The sequence below is a fragment of the Protopterus annectens genome, chromosome 2.part0 (assembly GCF_019279795.1).
Source record: "Protopterus annectens isolate FY-2018-M chromosome 2.part0, PAN1.0, whole genome shotgun sequence".
Taxonomy (NCBI): Eukaryota; Metazoa; Chordata; order Ceratodontiformes; family Protopteridae; genus Protopterus; species Protopterus annectens.
Genome location: NC_056728.1, coordinates 1,240,781,875 through 1,240,791,221, shown reverse-complemented (window position 1 = coordinate 1,240,791,221; position 9,347 = coordinate 1,240,781,875). Strand labels below are relative to the sequence as shown.

The following is a 9,347-nucleotide window of genomic DNA, read 5'->3' as shown; positions in this document are numbered from 1 at the left end:
GCTCTGTGACTAATTTTATTCAAACTATGGGGATTTTTTCTATACCTGCCACAATATTTAATTCATACCATAATGTAATGTGTTTGCACAACACCACTAAGATTTAATTCTTCATGCAAAACAGTACCTACAATGTGCCAGTGGTGAAAAAGAATGAGACAAGAACTGATTTCCTGAGACTTGTCTTTACCCATAAATGAGTTGAACATTATTTCTTGTAGTTCTAGAAATTACATAAAGTAGCAGTCTAGTAGCATTTTTTAGATCTTGCCAGCGTTCACAGATTTTCATTCAAATATAATACTTTGTGCTTAGTATTATTTCCAGGAAATTACTGTATGTCTGTACACAACACATTGCATGACACTAACATTTTCAGTGTCAGGCTTTTAATGTTTTATTTACCATATTTACTCATAACAAAGATATGAAAATCTCTTCTACATCCATCATTGACTGAATTATCATCTGTTACCCATCTTACAAAAAGTAATTAGCCTCTAGAACACCACTGGAGGTAGACAGATGGAAAGATTAAACACTGAAAAGGAATGTATCTTATCCAGGAGTCGTGTTAAAATAGCTACTGTAGCTAACACATTTGCAAACACTTAGAAACTGCATGGTTTTAAAAGTCTGTGGAATAACCAGGTAATACCAAAATAAATCAGTGGCACACTTCTCTCAGTATAGCATTGTACAATGGTGTACATTTATGTTTCTTAATGCTTCTATCAGAACTGCAAACAGAAGCATTTTGTTAACATTATTACTGAGTTCTTTCAAAAACGTCTGGAAACAAAAGCAGAATTGTATTCTCATTTTAGACTCCATATAAATGCAGTAAAGGCAGACTTTTTAATGTTATTACTTCAGTCATTCTAGATAGTTTGTGAAAAATGTAAATGAGAGAAAAGATAAATAGCGAAAAAAACAAAGAAGTTATGTTTCTCAGACTTCTTATTCGTCTTACCTTATTGAGGTCCCTCCTAAGTGTTTATTACTGTTCTTCTGAACAGGGAAAGCTCCAGTTCTGCTATGCTTAGATACGTATCTCCACTTGCAGCTTTGCGTTTTCAGACTACTGAGATAATGATGCAGTTTTCTTCAAGTGTCTGTCCTTTCTGTGCTGTATGCTTTCATATCAGAAATGTGCTCTAAAAAAGAGTGAAAGACTAGTGTGCAGGGATGTGGATGTTTCAGTAATGATCAGCTGATTGTGATGACGTTAGCAGCACTGTGAGATGGTAGCAGCAGCACAAACATGACTTTGTAATGCTCCAGTGCAATCTGTCTTGGGAGCTCAGAATATGTTACAGGTCTACAAAGGCTCTGTTACCACATGTTCTATCCACTCTCACAGCATTTCAAGCAGGTGGATTAGAATTCATATTTCAGGAGGTATGAGCCTGAGCAATATAAAACATAATGGTGCAACATTCATCCTGATTTCTGTCATGACACAATGTTGATTTGAAGTTATGTTAATCAGAGTGGTGTTGAATATAATCACTTTAGTAGTTTTGTAAAGATAGGCAGCATCAAAATTGTTTAAACAAAGTAAAATTTTAACTAGTAGATGAACAGTGGCTGTATAGAATGGAGCTTTGAACCATCTGACAACTAAAAGCACAAAGTACTCCATCAGGTAAAGAGGGGAACAGAACCACAATAAGAGAAATAAAATGTGACGTATTAATAATTATGTTCTATCGCATCTTATTCTGAAACAAGTGATAGTTTTTGTAAAAGGTTGTTATTCTTTAGTAAAAGACATCAGATACTCCCTCCCCTAAGAATAGGCTAGATGACTATTAAATATGAAGCATAGTTTGCCTATCAACTAAATAATCATAAAAGTACATTTGATTAACATCTTATTTATAAAGACAGAGGCAAAAGGAAATTAATTTGCATGTTACTACAGGCATATAAAGATTGACATGATGCTTATTTGTTCTGGCCTTTGGCTATTGTTTGACAAGCAGTTTGGATTGTTGCTAGCCTTAGGACTCTGGGGATTTGCTTTGTTCACTAACCACATTGCTGGACCTTTACCGTATTCTTATCATTACTTGTATTTGTTATTAGCTACACCATTTCACCCCATTGCTCAGAATAACACATAATGGTTTCACTGCCATAATTCAGTTTTCACCCATTTTGTAAAGAAGCAATGACTTGTTAAATATACAGTGAAATATGTACAGTTAAAACTTCAAACTCAGAAAAGTGAGATATAACAGAAGCAGCCAATAGCATTTTTGATATAACTGGTCTAACAAACGTATGGTATTATCCCCGCAAAAGTAGACAGGTTTATCTGAAGTTACAAAACCTTTATTTTACCAACTAGAAGGACTAAACTTAGCAAACTAAACTGTTACTAATGCATATTTTTATGACTGCACTGTTGCTCTGCAAAAGAAGATTTTCTGAACCCTAACACCCCAAGACTCGATTTCTGAACAGTGCTGTCATTTCCACTGAAAAGCATTGTTGGAGAATCATGCTGACACTTAATGCCATTTCTGGGTGTTTGCCCCCTTTCCCCTTGTAGTGCAGCCATAGAGCTGATTATATTAGTTAGGGGTCTGGGGTTTGGAGGAGCTTGCCCCCTGTGAAAAACACTAGAAACTGTGTTTTCTGAAGCCATTTTGGTGACATTATTTTCAGTGGGTTGCCTTTTGGGGAGTAGAGGCTTGTGGAATTCTAATTTATCCTCTCATAGTAGAAGCTATTTTTATAAATATTCCAGTAAACTGTCATTTTTCAGGTTTAAAACATTTAAAGATAGAGGAGCATGCAAAATTTCTTTACGTGAGCTGCACAAAGTTTTATACAGCACTGTGTTCCTTATGTATTGCCAAGGCACAAAAAAGCAGAAAATAACATTATCAAGGATACATCCCCTGTTCCACGGATAAATCGCCCATAATGCAGTTCTGGCCACTGACAGGACTCTACTGTTCACAAAAGTAAACTGATTTTTTTTTCTTTCTTTTTTTTTTTTTACAAAAACTACATTTTACTTAATTATTTAGAACACCCCCGATCTTCTTCAAATTTCTTATTTTGTAAACACATTAATAACAACAGGCCTGGTGTTCTATACCACTCTTTTACAATATTGTCTCTTTTCATGTTTGATAGTTGAAAGAGAACTATGAGGATGAAGATGAATAAGAAAAATGGCAAGAGACACAAAAGGTTGCAGAGTAACAAAACCAACATATGTACTGATTCAGGAGAGGTAATACTGCCATCACTTTGTACCCAGGACACTTAAAGAGCTGTCACTGTGCTACTGAAATCACCCAAATATCGGACAGGTAATGAAGTGGAACTGCTTTAGTTAGCAGGTATGGTAAAGAGGCTTCTTAGTACAAGCCAACATAATGAACAAAAGTCTCAAAAGCACGTGATTGCTGAAAGAGACAGCGTCATTCAAAAGTCTCAGATAACAGAATGGTGATGTGCCTAGTGCAGTGGGTTTGGGACATGGTGGATCATTTGGAAACTGCCCTGCTTTTCTTTATATGATGCTTCTGAATTCCCCTAGTTAGAACATATTATAGCCTTTAGATAGTTGGAGAACACTCTGAATGCCTCAGGTCTTGGAGTTAACATCAGTACACAGGGTTAAAGTCCTGTCTAAAGCCCAGGCAACACAAGCTCATTTAGATGCTCAGGCCTTTGATAACATTAGCAGCTAAGGATGACTGTGCCCAGGTTGGTGCTGCAGGGGCATTTTTGTGCCAGACTTAAGTTTCACCAAGACACTGCCTTGTGATAGCTTAACAAGGGGGAGCAGTGTGGCTCCTTGTGGTGATGCGGTTAGCCTGTCCCCAAGCCCAGGGTCAGGCTTAGGGACTTACATATATGCTGTCATTGCTGGGATGAAGACAAGAGTACACATTTCCTACTGTTTGTTTGAATAATGGCCTCTCCTGATGGCTCTTGCCCTAGTTGATCTGGAGAACCCTACAACTGGGAAATTAATGCACTCAAGTTCAATATGCAGATATTTGATGGGTGGAAGGCATGTAGGGGAAAGACTTAGGAAAAAAACAATATCAGTTAACTGGGATAGATGGTCCCAAGTTTAATCGAGGATGTAGTTAGAGTGGGATACTTCATAACCTGAAGTACTTCCAGTAATGGAACGAAGAGAGAAGCAGCAACTCTGCACAGTTTTGTGCCGTTGTGCTCTATTTTATCAGATTTAGTTTTATTGAGATGCCCAGTCTTCTGACCCACCAAAAATCTGCCCTGCATTCCTGAAAAATCAGTGTTAAGGTGATAATGTCTTATGGATAGTGATTGTGAAAATGACAAAAAGGGGGCTAAAGTAAGTCCTCCCACTTTCTTTGTTTGAAGAAACATTGTTGGAAGAAAGGTAGTCAGTCAATGGCAATCAGCAGACAATAAGTTTGGAAGTGTGTCAAAGTGAGGGTTAGAGGAAGATAAGTGACTGGAACAGATATAACATCATGTCTAATATTCACAGAAAAGATAATGTTTAATATTCTCAGAAAAGAAAATGTTAACAATCTGAGTCTGAGACAGATGCACATTGACAGGATCTCAAAAGACTAGACAGCAAGTTGAAGAACGTCGACAGTTATTCTGAGAGGAATAATGTAGTGTAGTTTGGACAGCCAGAAGCCTATAACATGCAAGTACTAAACATTCTCTGCAGTGCTTCTTCTTAAAAGCTATGGGTCATCTAATTACCACAATGTCTAGATTACTGAGTTAATACATTACGCCCTGTTCACTCAAATCAACACATGATGAAGCCCTAACACAAATAATTGTATGTTTCCTTAACTAACTGGAAGTAATGGGCATTCATTTGGTATTCAAAGCCACACAGATGTTCAGAACTTTTGTTTTCGCTTCCTATTGATGGATTAGTCTTACTTTGTATATCTTTGTCTCTGTTTTGTGCCCATCCATTGCATGTTAATTATCTTCTTTCACACTATGTATTCATGTATTTATGATTTATTTATTTCCACTTGTTTACTGAGAAAGTCTGACTGGGCAAACAAGTTCCTTTTCAACAGAGGCTCATGGAGGAAAGTCCATATGTAATACTACCAGACGTACATATAGGACATGCAGAACGCTCAGGTAACATTAGCAGCATTTTATATATATATATATATATATATATATATATATATAATGTTCCATGAGAACAGTTTAAAGTAGTTTTGTACAATATAAATAATTCTCAGTTAACAGCAGCATTATTTACAAAGTGGGGATAAATAAGGGAGATAATTATAAAATCATTTTTTTTGCAGCAATGTAGTCAGCATTGAGCACAGTACATTAGGTCTGATATAATTATATGCATTTTGTCATAAGAAGAGTTGTAGATAGATCATCCCCCGGATTTACTAATCTTCCATGCAGGACTAGTCTAGTGTTGCACGGAAGTGGACGTTTAGGAGGAGGATGGCAGCCTGCCATGCCTATTAATGAAGGCGCACTGCCTGAACTCATAATCCTACACTGAGCGTGTACGAGTGCAGGGGGCATGTCTGAGAGCAGAGCTCTCAGAATAAACACGCCCCTGCAAAGTAGAACAGCAGAAAGTGTACAGAAATGAGCAAGACTGCTCATAGGTGTCCACATATCCCCACCAACAGTCCCCCATGTGTACAACAGCAACAGGACATAAAAATAAAAAGAAGTAACCCCCTTATTTATTTTAAAAACTCTGTGTGCAGCTAACTGTAGGTGCGCAGGTGTGCCCATCACTTAGCTATGGTTAAAGCAATTTAAAAGGCTGAAGAGGGTAAAAAGGAAGATATCTGCAACTGAAACAGCACAGCAATAGTGTAGTGGTCAAAGTGTCCACCTAACGAGCAGGCATTCCCGGTTCGATTCCCACTACAGCACATACATTTTCCATATGAAACCTGCATACGACCATTTATTTACATTTTATTTCTGTACAACCTATTAAATAACATTTAAATGTGAAATGGAGTACTGCATTAAATGCACATGTGAAGAGTGAGTACCATAATGAATAAGTCAGCAGTAAGCAGGCGTAAGCACAGATGAGCAGTAGTAAGCATATGTAAGCACAAGTAAGCGTGTGCAAGTGCGTTTGCATGAGGTGAAGCACTGCTGACACAGATTAAGCAAAGGAGAAGCTAACTGGGTGTAAGACACTGTGACCGGAAGCCAGCAGTGCTTACATCTGCACAAACCCATTTACAACTGCTTGAAAGTGCTTTAAGCACACCATATCCAATGGCTGGTGTTCTACCCAGCAACAAAACAAACAGCGTCTGCAAGTCCAGAACCCAGGAACGTACACACCATAAACGGAACAATCTGCCACTAAGCCATGCCATATATGCAAAAATTGTATGCTGTCAGAAATAGAACCCCAGCCCAGTAATGCAACAGTGCAGAGAATGTATACCAACAGCTAGATGGGCGTGTGTGTGCAAATATATCACTATCTAAATGGATACAAAATATCTATATATGTAGTCACACATATATAAATAGCCAAAGATATATACATATATATACAAATATATGAACAGATATACATGCAAATGCTGACAACTAAACATATATATGTTAACATCTATATGTCCACATATGCACATCAAGTGACATATGTACGCATATATATGTCTCCGTAGGTATATTCCAACATAGTTAGAAATATGTGAGCAAATATAAATACCCACAGAGGTATATATGGCCATACATATGTAGATACCAATGGTAGATGAACAGAAACATATATGTCCACAGGCACCATTAATGGGCCTGAGAGGCCCCAAACAATATATGTCATGTACGAATTTGTATACCCCCCGCCCAAACAAACACGTCCACCCTGCAAGACACTACCAAGCTCATAGCATTGTACATCTGTCATTGAACCAGGGAATTAAATTAGCCCTCTGTCATGTGTCACATGTCGACATCACATACCTCTGTTCCCCCTCCACTAGGCGGGCTGAGCAGTACAGGCCCATCCAACCCAGGCCATCGTCAACCCTGCATGCATAACCCACAGTTTTGCTTCCACCCACCCTCAGCACACATGCAGCCACCATCCCTACCCTGGTCACCGGCCTGTAGCTACCACACCACCACACATTGCCCCCCCCCCCCTCGGGACCCATTCCATCAGATGTCCCGAGCCAAGTATCCTAGGTGTGGCACACACCATAGACCATGCATATAGCCAGGGGTACCGATGTAACCCTGGGTGTAGATGAAGGTCGAATACCTAATGTATAGGTTGTCCCACATGGGATGAATGTATTCCTGGTACTAACAATAGATGTCATGTGTGACTCTGTGTACACTAATGGATTTAGTCGTAGGTATCGCAAAGCATACGTGGCACACAGGGTTGGCCGGTATGCACACAAAACACAGTATCCAGCAATACCAGTCAACAGTACAGGATATGTAGCTAAATATTTAGAGCTATATGTGTTTGTATAAATACCCATAACTATATAGATATATACCTCCCCCTCTCTGTAGTACAAATGTATACATACATAGATAGACAGATAAATAAATACACACATATACATATATACATATGCAGACACCCATACATCCACATGTCATTTTTATATATATATATATATATATATATATATATATATATATATATATATACAGCAATATATATATATATATATATATATATATATATATATATATATATATATATATATATATCTAGGTATTACATATATGTGTGTGTAGCTATAACAGATATATAACTATGATAAGATACAGCACGTAAGAATGACATGTGTTCACATACATATGCAGACACCCATACATCCATATGTCGTTATTTATATATATATATATATATATATATATATATACATACATACAGCAGTACATATATATATATATATATATATATATATACGCATACATATACAGATATATATGTATATATGTGTGTGTGTGTGTGTGTGTGTGTGTGTGTGGGTGTGTAAATATACACATATATATATATATATATATATATATATATATATATATATATAGCTAGGATATGATACAACAGTTAAGAATTACATATGTTCGCAGGCCATGCCAATGGGGGTGAGGGTCCAATCAACAAACGTGTAACACGTAGCATGAACCCCCCCCCCCAGCCAGACAGGTGAAACATACAAACACACAATAAAAGTATACAAACCACTGGTAACCAGACTACAGGCACGATACAACCAATGGGAGAGACCCGCCAAGTCTAATCTTGAAACAAAGACAAGAATGTCCCTTGTGGGACAACCCAAAAATTCTATGCATATTCGGGTTTCCTGCCATTACACAAATGTCTAACGGCAGGGCATGCATGTTCCTAGACTACAAGGTTGGGGAATCCTGATGATCCATGGGGCGAGACAACATACATGATGGGTCCTGAGAATGGGTAGTGGGTAGTATGTACTGGTGTGGCCAGACCTGACCTGCACCCGGAGTAAGGAAGAGTGCTGAAGAGGAGGTGCGGGTGGAGAACTACGGGTATGTAATTATGGGCCTAGTTGTGCAGGTGTTGGCTGGAGCAGTTCTATGTGGACCACCCTGGGATGTAAGCAACAATGTACATTGGGCAGACCTGACAGCTAACGAGCAGCCACGCCCGGTACAAGTCCCACAGCAGCAATGTCTAGTTTACAGAGCAATGGGTGGAATAACCAGATGTGTCGTTGCAAACCCACTAAATAACACCAAAGAACACATGGTCACTACACCCCACTGTAGGCATGTAAGCCGAACTAATTGGCATCCCAAGGTATTATTGCTGTCCCCACCCCCACCCAGAGGTGTGAGTGTCCAGACCTACCCCCAAATGCAGGGTATATACATAGCTGTCAGTGTAGAAGAAATGGCCAGCTGTGGACCTTCTCGTCAGCCTTCCTGCACATCCCTGGACATGTCCCCTACTATGAGCCCCTCTGTGTGGCCCAATAACACCACTTTCCTATCGACCTCTGTTGCATTCATAGTAATGTCCACAGTCACAAGTAGGTGACACCCTCCACACAACTAGTAAACTGGTAATCCTTTTAGAACCCATCATTGCCTTAATTTAAAACAGCTAGGTTGGCTTGAACTTCAAAATCTAATTACATTCCATCAGCTAACTATAGTCCATAACACTCTTTACAAACCTTCAAAAACACCTATTCTCTCGACACTAATCACCCCCTATAAAAACCTAGCATCCTTAAGGTCTTCTCAGAAATTTCTAGTACATACCACTAAAACATACAACAAAGCTGGCGACTCCTTTTTCTCTAATATAGTTGGGAAAG

At 38.5% G+C, this 9,347-nt stretch overlaps 1 protein-coding gene across 1 annotated transcript in view; it reads right to left on the bottom strand.

Annotated features, from left to right (window-relative positions):
* LOC122793423 (fibronectin type III domain-containing protein 9-like) overlaps positions 1-1,291 on the bottom strand; it is a 375,140-nt gene extending 373,849 nt beyond the window's left edge. The window contains exon 1 of the mRNA XM_044061413.1: positions 974-1,291. The gene's annotated coding sequence lies outside the window, so the exon portion shown is untranslated. The remainder of the gene's footprint in view (positions 1-973) is intronic.
* Positions 1,292-9,347: the final 8,056 nt, after the last annotated feature.